Raw genomic sequence first — 22,526 nt, forward strand, 5'->3', positions numbered from 1 at the left:
AGGGAATTTACTTATTATTTTTAATAAAAAGAAATAATCAACCAGAAATTCTTAAAGACAATTCAACAATCATAATATTGATGTTGAAAGGTACTGGGAACACAATTCAGATTTAATATTAGACTGATAATTTTTCAGGGTTTACTAGGGAATTTATCAAGGGGAAGAATCAGGTACTGAGGCATGATGAAGCTTGATGTACCTGCATGTTTTGTATGGGCCTTTATGATTGATTTGTATGCTGGCTTCATGAGAATAAGTTTCTATGAGTGGCAAAGTTCTGGGATTGGCTTGTAGCTACATTTTTACTGGGAATTATATACCTAAGCAAAAGTTAACCTATGATGGTCTTTTGGTATTGGGTTTGAGAGTGTGATCTTTTGGTGATGTTTTAGAGAATTAGGGTACAGGTATTTTGCTCTTGCATTATTCCTCCTGAGGTTAGGAGGAATAAAATTGTGTCAATTCCATATGTAAAGGATATTAATGAGAGAAGCCATGTAAGGGGGATTGAGTGGGCAATAACATCTTGCCAAGGAACACTATGTGGCCTCCTTAGCTACCACAAGTGACTTTGTCAAGACATTGTAGCCTGAAGGCTCCCAGCACTTATCACCGTATTTTATAATTCTATCCAACTAGAAATAAGTCACAGAATAATTCCACTCAAACCATTTATGTTAATCAATTTTCCAACAAAGACTTAGTCTTCCCACAAATGTTTATTCTGAATTTTCTATTTCTGTTAACAGTACCCAAATCTTATCTTTAATTATAAAAAATTTGCTGATATGTAATAGTACTCAAGATTACAATTATTTTAGCTATATAACAGGTGAGGGTGAGATGGGATAGGACAAGTCTCTCTCCTGCTACATTTCTGTTATAACCCATGAGATTAGTCAGGAATTTTCAATAAATTATTGACTAATTTTTAACCTATTTTGATTGAGACAATAAAAATAACCCAGGCCTCAGATCATTGTATTTTTAAAGAATAATTGGTTTAAAATAGCAAGCGTTGTGATAAGAAGAAAATATACCATACACATGGATTGTCAACCCTTTAGAGAGAGCACTTCATATCTTCTTAATATTTCCCCTATCCTCTATCAGAGATGGAAGGTCTATTCAAGACCTAGAAATACTCAATTAAGTAATAAATGTGATAAAAAGCATGTATAGATATAGAAATTACTACTGTGATTATTGCTTCACTAGAGAAAAAATAAAAAGACCTCTCTAATGTGAATAAACTGTGATGAGGAAGCCTCTTCGATTCTAATGACCATTATCTTCTCCTTGGTTCTTGATCCTATATATCACCCAGTGCATATTCTTTCTCTGCCTCCATCCTCCCAGTTCTAAAGAGAACATTTCCAGCACAGAGGGGATGACTATACCACAGAGTTATCAGAAGAAGATTCTGTCCAACACAGCTGTTGGTAGTGAAGTATCAGTAATTACCACACCCTGGCAGGATGAGACAAGGTTTAAGGAGCCTTCAGGCACAGAAGTATTTCTTTCAATCTCTATCTGTCCTTTTTTTTTTAATTAATGCTATTCAATATATAGACATGATTGTGATGAGTTAGCACTGGAAACACACAATCAGTATATATGTGAGTATATTTGTGGTTGTTTAATAATTTCAATCATGTCAGATTCTATTTGAAACCATTTGCATTTTTTTTTGGCAAAGATATTGGGATGGTTTACCATTTCCTTCTCCAGCTCATTTTACTAATGATAAATGAGGACCTAAGACCAACAAGGTTAAATGACTTGCTCAGAGTCACACAGGTAGTAAGTGTCTGAGGCTGGCTTTGAACTCATGAAGATGATACTTCCTGATCCAAGTCCAATACTCTATTCACTGTGTCACCTAGCTGTACATGTGTTTGTATATATATGTAGTCAGAGGATTGCTTGTGAAAATCAAATTAGATCACAAATGTTCATATGGAAACTATATGATGCATATATATGCAAAGTAGATGTGATATAAGGGTAAAAGATGACCATGTTAGGTAGCATAAGGATTGGAACTGGACTTGTGATGTTTATCAGTACAGAAGGCTTCCAGGTGAAGAAATTCTCTCTAACAATATAAGTTCATATCTGTTTAATAATATATAACTTTCAAGAGTTGTCTGAAGCCCTGAGAGTTTATGTGACTTGTCCAGTCTCTCAGTATATGTCAAAGATGAGAATAGAATTTGTCTTCCTAGCTGTCCATCATCTATCGATTATACTATACTGCCTCACATTAGATAGGATTTATAAATACATAGAAATTGATATGGGAACAAACTCACTTGAAAGAATAAAGATTAGGAAATAATGAAGTATGTTAGGTCAATTTTTAAAAAAAAAAAGTTATTTGGACCTAAGAACCAGAAAAAGGATAAAGTATAAGATATTGGTGTCTATAATGAATTCATACAAAGTTTAAATCAATCATGATATCAATGAACCCAAAAGACCTAGAAATTGCTTCAACTAAAAAAACATTTGGTATTCTTATCAAGCAGAGAAATATAATAATTAATCAATTAACAAGGACCTGGTAAATGTCAGAGACTTTTTGGGGGCACTGGTGAAATGTGTAAATAAAAAGTATGAGTATATATTTTATATTAAAAGCAATGGAAGCCACAGGAGTTTATTGAGTAAGAGAGTAATATAGTATCATCTGTGCTTAAAGAGAAACACTGCTTAAGGAAGCTCAAGGTAATATCCATCAAAAATGTAGATTCAATAGAAAATTCTTATGGAGAAATATGATGGTACATCATGAGGGAAATCACCTCAAAAGACAATGAAAAATAACGAGAAGACTAAGGAAATGTCTGCAGATAACATCTCATGAGAGAGGATAGGTCAAGATAGCGGCTTAGAATGAGCAGAAGTTCAGACCTCTGAATACCCTTCCTTACTGATTACAAACTGAATGCTCCTAGGGGACTGAAAATCAAACTTAACAACAAGACAGGGCCAAGGAACCCTCCTGCTGGACTTAATTCAAAAGGTACACCCCCTGAAAAGCCAGAATCCAAAAACATTCGGGTTTAAGGGGAAGAAAGAAGGAAGGTCCCAGGACCCATTCCCCCTCCCAACTAGAGTGCTGAGACTCCAGAGGCAGCTGGAACTTCTGGGTGGGCAAAGGTGCTGGTCTGGAGGGTGTACTTTGCGGGCAGCACTGTGCCAAGTTCAGAATGTCCAACACAGATGGTGGGGAAGGAGCTAGAGAGGGAGCATAGACCTGGCATCCTGGTCAGAGCTGTGGAGTCCTCCATATTTGCTCCAGCCTTCCAAGAGGTTTTGGACTCAGAGCACACCCAGCCCAACTAAGCTGAACTTAATCCCATCAAAAGTCTCCAGAACTCAGGGAATTCCAGGTGCCACACCCATCCTCATTGACTGCTGGTCTTTAATCCAATCAAAAGCCTCCAGAGGACAGGAAAACTCAAACTCCCAACAACCCTCCCCCAGAGACTACACTGAGAGATATTCTGTTAAAGCTCCAAGAAGGGAGACAGACAGAAGCCCCCAAAACCAAAAAAAATGAGAGGAGCAAGAGCACAGACAAATATGGGGAGTATAAAAGGGGTGAATATAAGCAAACAACAGCAAAAGAAGAAAGAAACTACAATAGACAGCTTCTATTCAGCAAATGGAACAGAAGGGGTGAGATTAGCAAACGATAAATCAGAAATCCCAGCGAATTGGATACAGGCTGTGGAAGAACTCAAAACACAATTAAGAGAGGCTGAAGACAGTTGGGAAAAGAACTTAAAAATTAGTCATCTAGAAACAGAGGCACTTGAACTAAAACGAGAAAATAATGTCTTGAAAGCCAAAATCAACCAGCTGGAAAATGAGGCAAAGGAGATGAAAGATGAGGCAAAGAAGATGAAAGATGAGACAAAGGAGATGAAAGACAAGGTAAAGAGAATGAAAGATGACCTTCAAAGAAAATCAGAACAGAAGGAAAAAGATGACCAAAATGCCAGGAATGAAATCCAGTCTTTAAGAACCAAAATACAACAACTGGAATTAAGTGACCTCACAAGGCAGCAGGACACTATAAAACAAAATGAAAAGAATGAAAAAATTGAGGAAACTATGAAGCATCTCATTCACAAAACAGAGGATTTAGAATATCATTCTAGGAGAGACAATTTAAGAATCATCGGTCTACCAGAAGACCATGACAAAAGAAAAAGCCTGGACATAATGCTACAGAAAATTATTCAGGAAAACTGACCCGATATCCTAAAATAAGAGGGAAAAGTGGAGATTGAAAGAATCCACTGATCACCTCCTATATTTAATCCCCAACTGACAACACCCAGGAATGTTATAGCCAAATTGAAAAACTATCAGACCAAAGAAAAGATATTACAAGCTGCCAAGAAGAAGTCATTCAGATACCACAGAATCACAATGAGGATAACACAGGATCTTGCTGCATCCACACTGAAGGACCAAAAGGCATGGAATATGATATTCTGGAAAGTAAGGGAACTAGGTCTACAACCAAGAGTCAACTACCCAGCAAAACTGACTATATTCTTACAGGGGAAATTATGGTCATTCAACACAATAGAAGAATTCCAAGAATTTGTAAAGAAAAGACCAGACCTGAACAGAAAATTTGATGTCCAAGCACAGAACTCAAGAGAATCATCAAAAGGTACTTAAAAAGAAAAAACAAAACAAAACAACAAGAAAAAACCTAACTTTTTTTTTAAGAGACTCAATAAATTAAAATGATATGTATCCTTATAAGAAAAGAGGTCATTGGTAACTCTTAAAAACTGCTGCTATCACCTGGGCAGCTAGAAGAATTACACTTAGAGGGAACAGTGACAAACTGTATAGGAAGAAAGGACAAGATGTGAATAGGTATGTAGATATATGCATGTATAAATACATATAAAAGTGAGTGTATAATATATATGTACATATATATACAACTAGGGCTAAAAAAGAGGTTAATACTAAAAGAAATGGGAAAAGAAACAAATGGGGGTAAATTTATATGTCATAAAGAAGCTCATGGTGGGAGGGAGAGAACATGAATACACTAGAAGGGTAAAGAGGTTGGTGATAGGAAATATTCAACTCTTACATGCTTTGAAACTGACCCAAAGAGGGAAGAACAATCCAATCCATTGGGTCAGAGAATAGATTTGCGCCCTATAGAGGAGTAGAAGGGTAACAAATGGACTGGTGGGGAGGGAAGCAGTATAAGGGAGGGAGAGGGTGGGGGGCAATTTTAGAAAAACTACAGGGAAAATAAGTGTGGGGAATAAGAAGAGAGGGGGTAAAAACGGAAGTAAAATAAGGGTGGGAATTAGGGGGACTGATTATAAACAAACATTGGTGTAGAAGGAAATACTGAAAGAAGAAAAGGCAGGACCAGGAGTAGAAATCAAAATACTGGGAAATACACAGCTAGTAATCATAACTCTGAATATGAATAGAATGAACTCACCCATAAAACGCAAGCGAATAGTAGAGTGGATTAGAATCCAAAACCCTACCATATGTTGTTTATAAGAAACACAAATGAGGAAGATAGATACACATAGGGTGAAAGTAAGAGGATGGAGCCAAATCTACTGGGCACAAACTGATAAAAAGAAGGCAGGAGTCACAATCATGATATCTGACAAAGCCAAAGTAAAAATAAATCTAGTTAAAAGAGATAGGGAAGGTAATTATATCCTAATAAAAGGCAGTATAGACAATGAGGAAATATCTGTACTCAACATGTATGCACCAAATGGCATAGCATCCAAATTTCTAAAGGAGAAACTAGAGGAGCTCAAGGATGAAACAGACAGAAAAATTATATTAGCAGGAGACCTGAACCTTCCTCTATCCAAACTAGATAAATCAAACAAAAAAATAAATAAGAAAGAGGTAAGAGAACTGAATGAAATCTTAGAAAAATTAAAGTTAGTAGACATATGGAGAAAAATAAATAGGGACAAAAAGGAATATACCTTCTTTTCAGCAGCACATGGTACATTCACAAAAGTTGACCATGTATTAGGGCATAAAAACATTGCAAACGAGTGCAAAATGGCAGAAATAATAAATGCAACCTTCTCAGATAATAATGCAATGAAAATAATAATTAGTAAGGGAACATGGAGAGGTAAATTAAAAATTAATTGGAAATTAAACTATACGATTCTCAAAAACCAGTTAGTTAAAGAGCAAATCATAGAAACAATTAATAACTTCATTTAAGAAAATGACAATGATGAGACATTCTTTCAAAATCTATTGGATGCAGCCAAAGCTATACTCAGGGGCAAATTTATATCCTTGAGTTCATATATTAACAAATTAAGAAGGGCAGAAGTCAATGGATTGGACAGGCAAATTAAAAAACTAGAAAGGAAACAAATTAAAAATTCCCAGAAGAATACTAAATTAGAGATCCTAAAAATCAAAGGAGAAATTAATAAAATTAAAAGTCAAAGAACTATTGATTTAATAAATAAGATTAGAGGCTTGTACTTTGAAAAAACAAATAAAATAGACAAAGTACTAGTCAGTCTAATTAAAAAAAGGAAAGAAATAAACCAAATTGATAGTATACAAGATGAAAAGGGAGACCTCACCTCTAATGAAGAGGAAATTAAGGCAATCATTAAAAACTACTATTCTCAATTGTATGGAATCAAATATGGCAATCTAGGTGAAATGGATGAATACTTAAAAAAATATAAATTGCCTAGACTAACAGAGGAAGAAATAAATTACCTAAGCAACCCCATATCAGAAAAAGAAATTTAACAAGTCATCAAAGAACTCCCTAAGAAAAACTCCCCAGGTCCAGATGGATTCACAAATGAATTCTCTCAAACATTCAAAGAACAACCAATCCCAATACTATACAAACTATTTGACAGAATAAGCAAAGAAGGAGTTCTACTACATTCCTTTTACGACACAAATATGGTACTGATTCCAAAGTCAGGCATGTCAAAAACAGAGAAATAAAACTATAGATTAATCTCCTTAATGAATATAGATGCAAAAATATTAAATAGAATACTAGCAAAAAGAAATCCAACAAATCATCACAAAGGTTATTCACTATTACCACATAGGAGTCATACCAGGAATGCAAGGATGGTTCAACATCAGGAAAACTATTTGCATAATTGACCATATTAATAAGCAAACTGACAAAAAACACATGATTATTTCAATAGATGCAGAAAAAGCCTTTGATAAAATACAACACCCATTCCTATTAAAAACATTAGAAAGTATAGGAATAGAAGGGTCTTTCCTAAAAATAATAAACAGTATATATCTAAAACCATCAGCTAACATCATCTGCAATGGGGATAAACTAGATGCATTCCCAATAAGATCAGGAATGAAACAAGGATGCCCCTTATCACCCCTATTATTTAACATTGTACTAGAAACACTAGCATTAGCAATTAGAGAAGGAAAAGAAATTGAAGGTATTAAAATTGGCAATGAGGAGACCAAGCTATCACTCTTTGAGGATGATATGATGATATACTTAAAGAATCCTAGAGAATCAAACAAAAAGCTGGTTGAAATAATCAACAACTTTAGCAGTGTTGCAGGATACAAAATAAACACTCATAAGTCATCAGCATTTCTATATTCTCCAATCCATCTCAGCAGCAAGAAATAGAAAGAGAAATTCCATTTAAAATCACCCTAGGCAATATAAAATACTTAGGATTCTATCTGCCAAGACAAATACAGGAACTATATGAACACAACTACAAAACACTCTCCACACAATTAAAACTGGATCTAAACAATTGGAAAAACATTGATTGCTTATGGGTGGGATGAGCTAACATCATAAAAATGACAATCCTACCCAAATTAATTTACTTTTTTAGTGCCATACCCAATGAACTACCAAAAACTTCTTTACAGAATTAGAAAAAAACATAACAAAGTTCATTTGGAAGAACAAAAGATCAAGGATAATCAGGGAAATCATGAAAAAAAAAAGAAAAGGAAGGAGGATTTGCAGTCTCAGATCTCAAACTATACTATAAAGCAGTGGTTATCAAAAGAATTTGGTACTGGCTAAGAGACAGAAAGGAGGATCTGTGTATTGAATAGACGTGGGGTAAATGACCTCAGTAAGATGGTATATGATAAGCCTCAAATCCCAATTTTTGGAACCAAAACTCACTATTTGATAAAAACTGCTGGGAAAATTGGAAAACAGTATGGGAGAGATTAGGTGTGGATCAACATCTCACACCTTACACCAAGATAAACTCAGAATAGGTGAATGACCTGAATATAAAGAAGGAAACTATAAGCAAATTAGGTGAACACAGAATAGTATACTTGTCAGATCTTTGAGAAAGGAAAGACTTTAAAACCAAGCAAGGGCTAGAAAAAAAATCACAAAATGCAAAATCAATAATTTTGATTACATCAAATTAATTTTTTTTGTACAAACAAAACTAATGCATCCAAAATTAGAAGGGAAGCAACAAATCAGGAAAAAATCTTCATTACAAAAATATCTGACAAAGGTCTAATTACTCAAATGTATAGAGCTATACCAGTTGTACAAAAAGAGCTAAACCAGTTGTACAAAAAATCAAGCCATTCTCCAATTGAAAAATGGGCAAGGGACATGAATAGGCAATTTTCAGTTAAAGAAATCAAGATTATTAATAAGCACATGAAAAAGTGCTCTAAATCTCTTATAATCAGAGAAATGCAAATCAAAACAACTCTGAGGCATCACCTCACACTTAGCAGATGGCTAACATGACAGCAAAAGAAAGTAATGAATGTTGGAGGGATGTGGCAAAATTGGAACATTAATGTATTGCTGGTGGAGTTGTGAATTGATCCAACCATTCTGGAGGACAATTTGGAACTATGTCCAAAGGCTGATAAAAGACTGTCTGCCCTTGGATCCAGCCATAGCACTGCTCGGTTTGTACCCCAAAGAGATAATAAGGAAAAAGACAGGTACAAAAATATTCATAGCTGCCCTCTTTGTGGTGGCAAAAAATTGGAAAATAAGAGGATGCCCTTCAATTGGGGAATGGCTGAATAAATTGTGGTATATGTTGGTGATGGAATACTATTGTGCTCAAAGGAATAATAAAGTGGAGGAATTCCAAGGGGACTGGAACAACCTCCAGGAATTGATGCAGAGTGAGAGGAGTGGAACCAGGAAAACATTGTACACAGAAACTGATACACTGTGGTACAATAGAATGTAATAGAGTTCTCCATTAGTGGCAATGCAATAACCCTGAACTCGGAGAAACCTACAAGAAAAACCACTATACACATGCAAAGGAAACACTGTGGGAGTAAAAACACCAAAGAAAAATAACTGCTTGAATACATGGGTTGAAGGTATATTGTTGGGGATGTAGACTCTAAATGAACATCCTACTGTAAACAACAACATGGAAATGGGTTCTGATCAAGGACACATGTAATACCCAATGAAATTGCATGTTGGCTGCAGTAAGAGTGGGTGGAGGGGAAGGGGAAAAATAATGTGATTATTGTAACCAAGGAATAATGTTCTAAATTGACTAAATAAACTTATTCAAATAAAAAAAAATGTCATGAGATTCAGTTAAGTCAGATGAGTCTAAGGCCATTTAAATATAAAACTGGAAGGAGGACAGCAGTTAAAATTATGGAAAAATCTCTCATAATTTCTATAATAAATTATTTCTATCCTCAATACCAGTAAAATGGCATATTTAACTAATAATTTAGTTTCTAATTTCATATATAAGAAAAAGGAAATTATAAGAAAGGCAAAGTTGAGAACAGCTGGACCAGTCCCAGTAAACAGAAATTCATGCTGGGAGTACTCAATTTTGAAAGATTTGAGAGATTAATTCTCAAAATTTCAGTAAGACAGGAAAGCACAAAAATTGATCAAGTGGGTTGGAGATGCATAGCTTGTATTAATGCAAAAATATAGAATCCAAAGGACATAGAGAAGCAAAATGCCACTGGCCTTGAAGCCAAGAAGACTCAAGTTATGGTGCCACTCCAGACACTTTATTAGATGTGTGATACTGGGCAAATCACTTAACTTCTCTGCCTCTGCTTCCTCGTCTGCAAAATATAGGGAACAAGAGGGGAATGTTGAACTCAGTGGTATCTGAAGTCTCTTAACTGTCTAAATTTGTGAACTTGTAATGATTTTTATAGCTACTGACCTATACACCTGCTAACTATATAGCTCTTAGGGTCCCTTCTGGTCCTCAAATTCTATAAATGCCTACAAGATTATTAAGGGTTACATATGAGAAATTAAGTGGTAGATAATTAAAATAATTTTCTATAGCACAAGTCTCAATTTACTGAAATTTATAAGATCCCAATGTATTGTTATTTAAAAAGGAAAATATTTACTTTGGAGATCAAAATAAAACCTTAGCATCTCTTCTTCAACAAGGTTTCTCTCATGGATATATTAATATCATACCAGTTGCCTTTAAAAAAAAGAAGCAGAAATAACTGTTGAACAAACATCATTTACAAAGGAGTTCACCCCTGCCTTGAAGATTGTCCTGCAGGGGGATTGATTCAAAGGATTCTCTGTAGGATCCTCTGTATGAATATCCTTCAGATATTCCTGTTTGAGGATAGAATTTCCTGTTGATCACATAAATATATGTATATATTTCTATTGACCACATCAATATAGTATCCTGGATAGAGCAATGGTGGCAAATACCCAGCAAACTCCAGTGTGCATCCCTAACCAGATTAAAATATAAATGGGAAATATTTGCCAGAATAAATATAATGCAACATAATGTTGATTTGTAGTTTTCTAAGTCAACATATGGTACACGAGGACCATAGATTTGAATCTGACTGCTGTAGAATCTCTTTAATGAAAATCCACAACCATTTAAGAGTTCAACCCAATATAGAAAAAATGAAGTGGATCAATCAATTAATAATCATTTGTTAAACATCTACTATATGAAAGGCACTGCAAGGTGCTGAGGATTCAAAAACAAAAGTGGAATAATTGCTGCTTTCATGGACAAGAATTCCAATGAGAAGACATTGTATACACACATAATAGAAGTAGACAGCTTTTCAAACATGTGCAGATATTTCCTACCTGATTTCAGTTCAAGTGACCATACATAAGCCTAAGGAGAATTCATTTCTAGTCATTCATTTCTGAGAGGTGGGTACTGCTTAAAGACAAAATGTATTCTAATTGGTTTTGGAGCCTGAAGATCTAAAGGCTAAAGAGTTGTTGAGGCAAGAGAAAACCCATCATCATATCATTCTCTTTTCCTTTTATGACAATGAGGAGGCAGTCAGGTCTGTTTGTGAAGTATGTTAAGGAAAGTCAGTAGCCCTGTTTCATACTTATCCATGGTGACTGTCAACACATGGTTACTTCTGCTTCTTTATGTTTATTCTTTCTTAATAGTACATGAATGTGGATTCCAAAGTAGAAATATCCCAGTGTAGTTGTGAGTTTGGGAGACTCAAAGGCTCCATTAGAAGCTGAATGGTGTTAGTAACAATAGCTACCAGAGCAGTTGTAGCTGAAGATCATGGAAGCAACTTTAGAAAGGTGTAAAAAGAGAAGTTACCTGAAGATTTCAGCAGGTTCAGTTACCATAAAACTTATGTGGGAACACGGTGTCAGTTATAGATTGAAGAAAAGTACTGGCCCTTAGAATTCAGCATGTGCAAAGATGTGTGTATTTATGTAGATATAAATTATATATGTATACATATAAATAATAAATATGCAATAGGTTTGAATGGAAGGTCAGTAGTTGGAGGGGTAGGCAATCAGGAGATACTTTAAGTAGAAAGTGAAATTTGAACTGTGTCTTGAAAGAAGTGATTCTATGAGGCCAGAAGAGATGGTGGGGTGCATTCTAGAAATGGAGAATAGCTCAGGCAAAGCTGAAGAGGAAAAAATGGGTGTCAAGTAAGAGAAGCATCAAGAAAGCCTATTTGGCTGGACCATAAAGTACAGGATTTAGGATTATGTATAATAAGGCTGGAAAGGTAAGGCTTCAAAAGCCTAAGTAAGGAATTATATTTTATCCTGAAAACAAAAAAGGATTAATGATGTTGAATTCATATGATAGTAATATGGTAAGATGAATATTTTAATTTTTTACACATAGAAATAATTTTTGACAACTGTTTTCTAACATTTTAGGATTCCGATTTTTTCCCTCTCTCCTTCCCCCTCCTAAAATATAGGTTATAACAATCAGACTCTAATAGTTCCCTCTATGGCAGTGGATAAATAGCATTTTTCACCATGGGTGCCTTTTGGATATCTTAGGAACTTGCTTTGCTGATAAAAGTTTAGTCCTTCATGGTTGGTCATTATATAATATTTCTGTCACTGTTGTACATTGTTATACTGGTTCTGCTCACTTCACTTTACATCAACTTATATGTATCTTTCCAGGTTCACCCTGTTCAACATTTTTTATGTCATAATAGTATTCAATTGCAATGAGATACCACAACTTTTTCATCCATTCCCCAAGTGATGGACAACTTCTCAGTATCCAATTCTTTACCACTACAAAAAAAAGCTGCTAAAAATACTTTGGTACAGGTAGGTTCAGAGGTCCTTTCTTCATACCTCTGATCTCTTTAGGATATAGACTGAGTAGTGGTATTGCTGGGCAAAGAGTATGCAAAGCTTCATGGATCTTTGAACATGGTTCCATATTGTTCTCCAGAATATATCAGTTCACATAGGTTGATATCCTGAAAGGTTATATCAGTTCACAGTTCCACTAACAATGTATTAGTCAATTTTTCCATATCTCCTCTAACATTTATCATTTTTCATTTTGGTCATGTTAATCAATCTGATAAGTGTGATGCAGCATCACAGAGTTGTTTTAATTTGAATTTTTATAATCAAAAGTGATTAAAATTTTTCAGATGAATATGAATTGTTTTAATTTCTTCCTCTGAGAAGGGCCTGTTCATATCCTTTGACCATTTTCCAATGGGAAAATATTTTACATACTTATAAATTTGACTCAGTTCTCTAAATATTTTTAAAGTGAGGAATTTATCAAAGATTATTATAATTTTTTCCAAATAATGTTTTCCCCTTCTAATCTTATTTACATTGCTTTTGTTTGTACAAAACCCTTTAAATTAAATGTAATCAAAATATCTATTTCATTTTTTAATATCTTTGTGTTTTATTTGGTCATAAATTCTTTCTATTATCCATAAGTTTGGCATGTAAATTCTTCCGTGTTCCCCTAATTTGTTTATGGTGTTACCCTTTATCTCTGGATTGTGTCCATTTTGGCTTTATCCTGTTGTATAGTGTGAGATACACACACACACACACACATATAAGTCTAGTTTCTGCCATACTGTTTTCCAGTTTTCCCAGCAGTGAGTTTGTTCCCCAGAAGCCTGGCTCTTTGGAATTTATTGAACACTAAGTCACTATGGAAATTTACTACCATGTGTTGATTACCCAGTCTATACCATTGATCCAAAACTCTAGGCACTATCAGATGTTTTTGATGATTACTGCTTTCCATTATATTTTGAGATCTGATAAAGTTAGGGCTCCATCACTTCAAAAAAATTGTTCCTTTGATAAAATTATTGGTCTTTGTTTTTTCATATGAATTTTGTTATTTTTTCCTAGTTCTATAAAATAAATTTTGGGTAGTTTGATTGTTCTGGTGCTTAGCAAAGAAATTAGCTTAAATAGGATTGTCATTTTTTATTATATTGACTCAGTCTATTTGTGTGAAGAATATTTGATACCATGTTCATATAGATGTTAGGTTTCTAGCCCTGGGACCTTTTTCTTAAGGAATTCTTTCATACCTGATTCAATTACTTTCTTTTTTGTGATGGAGTTGTTAAGTATTCTGTTTTCTCTTTTGTTAACATCTGAGTCAATTATATTTTTGTAAGTATTCATCTACTTCACTTAGATTGTCAGATTTATTGGCATATAGTTGAGTAAAATAACTTCCAATAATTATCTTAATTTCTTCATTGGTTGTGATTTTGCCTTTTTCATTTTTGATACAAACAATTGTAATTAGATTTTCTTCTTTCTTTTTCTTTTATTCAGGTAGATCAATGGTTTATTTTTTTTCATAAAACCATCTACTTGTCTTAATTTCAGAACTGTATTTTAGGGAAAAGTCTTGGGCAACTATGTAGAGAATGGATTGAGCAAATGAAGCAGAAAGACCACTTAGGATGAATTTATTAACCAGGTCATGATGTACATTTGGATTTACTGCTCTCTGAGTAAGTTATATATCTTAAGCAGATAGTTCAGGTAGCAAATGCACTCAGCTAAGTACTGAATAGGATGAAGAGAGAAGACTAAATTGTATTTGTGAAACTTTGTTGTGAATTCAATTATTCCAACCTTCTCTCTGACAAAAAAATTCTTTTAATACCAATATTCTCCCATTAATTCAATTTTGTTATTAATCTCTAATTGGCAAAGAATCTAAGTTGAGGAAGAACAAAAAGACAATCAAGAATCATATAGTAGGTTCAAGGAAGCTACATCAGATTACCTGGAATGATTTATGTCTAATGTCATGTTTAAAGAAGATATATTCTAGAGAATGTATGATCATCATGGGAAGTGGGCCAGTGGTGTAGCAAAAAAGAGGAATAAGTGATGAATAATAGTTGTACTTCTCTTGAACTCTTCACTTTGAATTAACTAGTCAAGTTTTCCCTATGAAAAATGAAGTTTTGAGATTATATGGAATGCTCAAGGTTGGCATAGTTTAAGAATCTCTCTTCTCTGAATAAAAAGTGACTTCCTGAAACATTCTGTATAAGAAATCTCTCTTCTTATTATTAGAAAGAAGGAGTTCAGGAATGCCTTTCTTCTCCTATCATGAAATTTCTTGCAAAAATTCTTGATATCCCATTGTTGGTCCAACTACTGCCAGCTAATGGATTGAGATCTTTAATCTCTGACCATTGCTCAGAAAGCTATGGACAAGTATATTATACACTTCTCTCTTAAGGAAGTCATTGCTAGGTCTTGATGAAGGAGACCATTAAGAAATCTGCTCATCTCCCTTTCTACTGCACTTTAGAAGAAAGACACAATGAAAAAATTCCCAGAAGTCTGTTGGCTCTCTTTTATAAATCACTAGTGAAATCTATCCTGAGTCCTGTCCTTCTATAAGAGTCTATCCTCCCAAGAATCACAGTCAACTAAACTGTGCCATGGAAATTTAAGCAGAATTGTCTTTTGTCCCCTTAACAATCCACAGGAGTATGTCTCGACCAGTGTCTGTTTGAGATTTGCTTTGAATATAGCCTCTAGAATAAGACTTTGGATTTCTGGTCTTTTGAGAGAGAGGAAAAGAATCAAACAGCATGGTTCATGAAGAAAGAAGAGAACTATCAATATGACATCCCTTGAGGCTATAGAAGCAATAAAAGCTTAAGGCTATGACATGAGGGCAGCAGAAAGCTCAAACTTTATTCCTTGTTATTACTGAGATTTATTAGGATGGGTAGATCTGATAGGAAGTTAGGTTCCTGTCCAGAAACTATAAAATATGTTTGCAGGGAGAGCACAAACTCGAGTATTGGAGAGAGGATGTAGTACTGAGAGAAAGAGCAAAATGTCAATTAGAGTATAGCCCCACTGGCAACATCAAGTTCATTTCCCTTTTGAGAGGAGATTATGAGTTACTTGCAAATTTTGTTTTCTGTATCTGTTTGCAGATTTCTGAGTCTGTTATGCTTTCTGCATTTTCTGGAGTGTAAAATAAAATTTGCACTAAGTATGAAATTATTTGGGAGCTTAGGATCCTGTTATCTACATTTATCCAAACATACATATGGGCATTTTTTTATTCTAACATAAACCATCATTCTTTCTACTCCTTACTCTACTCTACTCTACTACTTAATCTACATGAGATTAAGTCATTTGCACAGATTTACACAGCCAAGATGTGTTAGAAACAAACTTGACTCTGAAGTCACCTCACTGTATGCTGTAACATCCTGCCTCTTGGTATTCGATAACTGGGGGGTGATTGCATACATAACTATATATACACCTAGGTAAACAAATATGAGGACAATAGCAAACCAAAGAAAATATGACCTTTTGGGAGAAAATCTGAAGATTGGACATGCTTATTCTGACATCCTCAGTGTATATAGGAGCCTTGGGCCACATTATATCTTACATGTTTCTACAGATGGATTCAGAAAGGCAAGTTACTTGACCAATTTCAAATATACCTTGTATGTCTTTTTGCCTTTGCTCACATCATTCCTTCCATTTGAAATACCCTCTAACCCAATAACCATTTAAATGGATGCTCTTCATGCTACAAGATCCAGTTGAAGTCCTTCCTCTTCCATAAACCATTTCCTAATCCACATTAATCTTTCCTCCTCTGAACTTCTTCACTTCCTATTATCTTGAATGTAAAATCATTTGAAAAAAATCTAAGAAACCAAAGATGTAAATGGGCTTGAATTAATAGGAGAGGTTGATTTTTCCCCTTCTTTGTGATGAATAAATAAAAGTTTTCCAAGATCTTGTATTTGAGGCTTGCTATATGTCATTTGATCTTTTCAATGACCTACAGTGGAAAGTTACTGGATTATGCTAGCATTATTTTAACCCTTCTGCTTTGAATCGATATAAAGTACTGATTTCAAGATAAAAGAGCAAGGCAATTGGGGTTAAATGACTTGCCCAGGGTCACACACCTAGGACGCATCTGAGGTCATATTTGAACCCAGGAATTCTCATCTCCAAGCCTGGATTTCCATCCACTGAGTTACCTACCTGCCTCAGTACTAGAATTTCAGGGAAATAATTGCATTTGTATAGAAACCAAAAACTGTGATAAGTATGACAGAAAATGGAAAGGGAAACAAGTAGTCAGCTCAAGTATGCTATTTGGATGTAGATATGTACTGGGGGGTGTATTTTAACTTATATAAGTATTGTCACTTAGTTACACTGTTATTGACTTAAGTTACTAAGATAAAAGTCACAGACTGGTTATGTCAGTGTAACTTTGATCACATCAATCAAGAGAAGTTTATTTAAAACCTACTATGTGCCAAGAACTAGGCTAGGCACAAGAGGATCAAGTACAAAGAATGAAATAATTCTCTACTTGAAATCATTTTACAGTCTAATGGGGGAGAGAACAAATATATATATATATATATGAATATATAGCATAAATATAAAGTGAATAAATACTAATATATACAACATAGTTAAATACAAGTTAGGTTGATACAAAAAAACCCACACTTTTGCATGGGAATTACAAATAAAGTCAGAAATATTTACATATAGTATATAATTGTTTTATACCCATGACATTTCTGAATTTTATAAATGTCTTGTTATACAAGGTCCCATCCTACAGAACTACAAGGAAATATAAAATAAGGAGCAACGTGAAGGCTTATACCATAGGATCATACAAGCCAAAGTTGATAAGACTCATCTTGTACATCACCTTATATAACAGTGTTGGTGATTGTTTAAGAGATCATGTGCCCAACCTGCAACTTCAAGCTGCCTATGAACCTCCTGCATTACCCCCAGACAGTGGAGGGAGGAAGTGCTCACATTGGTCAGCTGGACAGAGGGGCAAGGAATACAAAAATGTCCTTGGACACTGTGGAGAGGGGAAACATGGCCCTTCTATGCCACCTGTGCCACAGCTTCGCCAACACAACTTATATAAGAATATTCTGAGAGAGCAGCTGGGTCGCTCAGTGCATTGAGAGTCAGGCTAGAGATGGGAAGTCCTAGGTTCAAATCTGGCCTCAGACACTTCCTAGCTATGTGACCCTGGGCAAGTCACTTCAGATGCATTACCTAGCCCTTATCACTCTTCTGCCTTGGAATCCATACACAGTATTGATTCTAAGACAGAAGGTAAGGATTAAAAAAAATAAAATAAAAAACAACAGAACACTCTTTATCCTACCTAGCAAGTGGTCATGTAGACCCTGCTTGAGGAACTCCACCAAAGGAAAACTCACTATTTTCTGAAACAATTAATTCCAGTTTTTGCATAACTCTGTTAATTTTTCCCTTACCTCTGAAATGGCCACCCATTGCTTTTAGTTATATCATTGGCAGCCAAACAAAACAAAGTTAATCATTCTTCCACAGGAATAGGAACTAAACCTGTGATTTCATTGGTATAGGAAAATTCTGGGCAAGCAAACACTCTCCCACAATGCAGGCTGGCACCTTCAACTCCAAACATAGCCTTAGAGAATTTCCCAGATAATTTAGAGATTAAGTGATTTACTCAGAGGCACACAGTCAGTAGATATTAGAACTGGACTTGAACCCAAGTCTTTTTGGCTGTAAGACCAGCTTCCTATCCTATCCTATATCATGCTTCCTATCCATATAACTCTGAAAATACTTGAAGACAACTATTATCCCCACCTCTGACCAAGTTATTTTTCTTCTCCAGGTTAACCATTCCTTGTTCCTTCTGATCTTCATGGAATTCAAGGGCCTTTCCTCTATTTCTCTTCCCTGGATCTTCTCCAGGCAAGCAATGTCTTTCCTAAACTGTCATGCTTAGAACTGAACACAATATTCCCAATGTGTTCTGACCAGACTTGTGTCCCTTTTCAAATCTTGGATACTGCTCGCATATTGCAACCTATTTTACCTTTCATGGCTTGCATCACCCTGTTAACTCAAATTGAGCTTGCAATCCACTTAAACTTCTATAGGTGAAGGTTCGATATGTGTGTGGTATATGTTAATCTATAAAGTTAACTTCAGAGTGGACCAATGCCCTTTTCATTCTCTCAGCCAAATGTGTACCCCAAGCTCACAAATGAAGATTTCAGCTCAGAAGTGGAGCCCCCTCAAACACAGAGCCACAGAGGCCAAGCTATTCCATGTATTACTATACATATGGGAGTTTGGTGTCACATACTAGTGTCTGCCTGCCTATAGAAGCCTAGTACATCATGTTTAATGTTGTCAACTGATTTGTTTGAAAGACAGTCCTGGATTTCATACTGCCAGGGGAAATACAAACAAGCATTCAATAAAAGAATGGTAGAGGACAAGGCAACCATATCCCCTTCCCACCATGGCCAACTAATTGTAAATAACTGTGAAAACAAAGCCACAATATTGGACTGTATGTATTATGTTATGTCCTTGGTGCTAAAGACAAATCACACCAAACTCCGTTCACGAGACTGGAAACACAGAACCTCCCTGCTGTCCAGATAATATAAATTAGGCTCTCATAAACCGAAAGCAACATGAACCACAGATTGTTTTTAGTACCAGCAGACTGAAATTAATTTCCTACCTGTTGCCTGCCTGAGTCATTATAGTCACTTAGCACCATGATATTATAGGATCCAAGAATGGCACTCTGACATGCACTATCCTAATGTTTTAGGAGAACTGAGCCTGGGGATCCTTTTCTGTTGTTCCTAAGTCACTAGAGCTGCTGATGAATACTTGTTGATTGATTGGCCTCCAGTTTGTAGATGTATCTCTTTGAAATGGAGACTTGCCCAGTACATACTGTCTGCAATACAAAGACTCATATAATTCAACAGCATGAACAGATGAGATAAAGCTAAAGTAAATATTCCATATCCTAAAATCATTTTTAGGGCACCTAGACCAGTTCAAGTAGGATCCATCATGACATTATTTTTGACTTCTATTGAGTTGAAAAGATTGGTTTCTGTTCACAGTTTCTGCTTAAGTTTCTGCTATTACCACTGCTGTTTTATATTAGAAATCTTTCTCTCATTCAAGAGATAGCAATAATATACTTTTGTAATTCATTGCTTTTCTTTTTCTTAACCCTTATTTTCTGTCTTAGAGTCAATACTAAGTATCAGTTCCAAGGCAGAAAGAAGATCAGGGTGGGCTTGGCAATTTGAGGTGTGACTTATCCAGGATCACACAGCTAAGAAATATCTAAGGTCAAATTTGAACCCAGGATTTCCCATCTCCAGACCTCACTTTCTACTCACAGAGCCATGTAGCTGCCCCCATTTTATTGCCTTTTGTGTCAAACATTTATTAGACATGAGAACACTGTAGAGCATTTGTTCCCCAAAAGAGTAGTCCAGACTGTCACTGAATGAATCTTCCTGGGAATGCTCTAATGTAATTAAAGGGAATGAAAAATAGGTATAATATGATGATGAATAGAAGAAAACATGACACTGATAAACTGTAATCATGAGAGCATAAGCTAGCCCGGTGTAAAAAAGGACATTCAGAACAATTTGTATGGGTTTTGCAGTGCCCTCAAAGGGCATTCCCATGGTCCTTTAAAGGACTTATCACTTAGATATGTCTCTTATCAAACTGACTGTCCATATTCACTCAATGGAATGTAGTCCAGTGCCTAGAGCATCAGGCTACAGATGGACTCTTACAAAGCAGTAAAGTTGACAGCCCTGTGAAGGTTTATATGGAAGGTGTTGAGAATCAACAATACCAAAACCCTTCTATTCCACATGGCCCGCACTACAGATGTGCCATATCTTCAGTGGGTTCTTCTGGAAACTGGACATCAATCTACATGATGCAACTATTGCCAGGCCTAACAAAAATTCGAAATAAGTAATCAAAGTATCCTTAATAGTTTGTGAACTTTTAGAAAGTAAAAGTAGTAATCACAAAAACCAAAAATGGCTTCATCAAAATTAGGTCATGTGACATAATGTTAATCAATCAAGTAATGCATAAGCTAATGCTTGACCTGGATCCGAGTAAGGCTATTGACAAATTTTCTCATGTTATTCTTACAAACAAATTAAAGATTTGTCTATATTGCAACCAATACATTTTGGTAGATTTGAAACATTGAATGGATAGAATCAAAGAATAGTCATGAATTGACCTATGTCAAAATGGAACAAACCCCTGCTAAATACTGTATGCAGTATTTATCCTACCTTTTGGCACAATGTATTAGAAATCTCTTTGAAAAGAAGTTGGGGGAAAAAAAAAACTATCATTTATGTCTGTGAAGAGTACAGCTACAGCATAACCTGTCTTACCCTACAACATCAATATATAATGCACTAGTGTGTGCTAGTAAAAAGAATTGCTGACTGTGTTTCGAGTACTAAAAGGCAAATAAGCACCTAAAAAAACTGACCAATGAGCAGGTCAAGGTTGAATAAGTATATTCATGCATTCAGGGAATGAATGATTTCATACTAGCCTAGAGGCAGGTCTCTAATTTTGAGCCCAAAAGTTTTAACAAATGCCTACGATGAAAGTACCAACAAGACACATTAAATTTATAGATGATCAAAAGCTAAAAAGGATTGCTGATGGGTCCAATGGCAGGCAAGATCCAAAAAGGTACAAACCAGCTGACTGTAATATAAAGAAATTCAGTAAAGATGAATGTAAAGTGCTACGTGTGAGTTAAAAAAAAAATTAGTTCAGTATAGAGAAATCAATGACAGTTTGTGTGGAAACAACTTGACTGTTTTGATGATCTGTGAATTTAATGTGAGTTAACATGACTTGGAAGGAAATTAGTAAATAATAATTATATTAATAAATCATGAACAAATCATTGCCTATATTATTAAAAGTTTAGCATCTACAATGGAATTATAGGCCTCTGGTATTTTGTTGTACACAGACTACATTTGGAATATTGTGTTCAGTTCTAGACCCAAAATATTAAGAAAGACATTGAAAAGAAGGACTGCTTCCAGAGGAGGATAATGTGAGTTATGAGCAGTCTAGTAATCATATGTGATAAAGAACTGAGGATAGGCTGAAGAAATAGATTGGAAGGATAAAATCATTTGGAAGGATAGCCTAACCATCTTCAAATATTTGAGGCACTGATATATGGAAGTCAATAAATTTGTTTCACTTAATCCCAAAGGGCAAATCTAGCATATAGATATTACAAAGAAGCAGGGCTAAACTGAATATATATAAATATATGTATTTTTACAAACCTAAGCTGAATATATGTGGGGGTTATTATATATATATACATATAATTTATATTTATATATGATATGTATATATGTGAATATTTATATATGTGCATTTATATACATATAAAAACAAATACACATGAGAATATATGCGTATATAAAGTTATATAGAGAAAATACATATTTATAGTTAGAGAGAGAAAACATATATATTTAGGGCAGCTAGGTGGCACAGTGAATAGAGAATTAAGCCTGGAGTCAGAAAGAATCTTCCCGAGTTCAAACCTGGACTCAAATACTTACTTGCTGTGGGACCCTAAGCAAGTCACTTAAACCCATTTACCTCACTTTTCTCATATGTAAAATGAGCTAGAAAAGAAAATGGCAAACCAATTCAGTACTTTTGCTAAGAAAACTTCAAATGAGATCACTAAAGCATCAGACACAACTGAAAACAACTGAACAAGATACATACATATATGAAAACTGTG

This window comes from Monodelphis domestica, chromosome 3 (assembly GCF_027887165.1).
Source record: "Monodelphis domestica isolate mMonDom1 chromosome 3, mMonDom1.pri, whole genome shotgun sequence".
NCBI classification, from domain to species: domain Eukaryota; kingdom Metazoa; phylum Chordata; class Mammalia; order Didelphimorphia; family Didelphidae; genus Monodelphis; species Monodelphis domestica.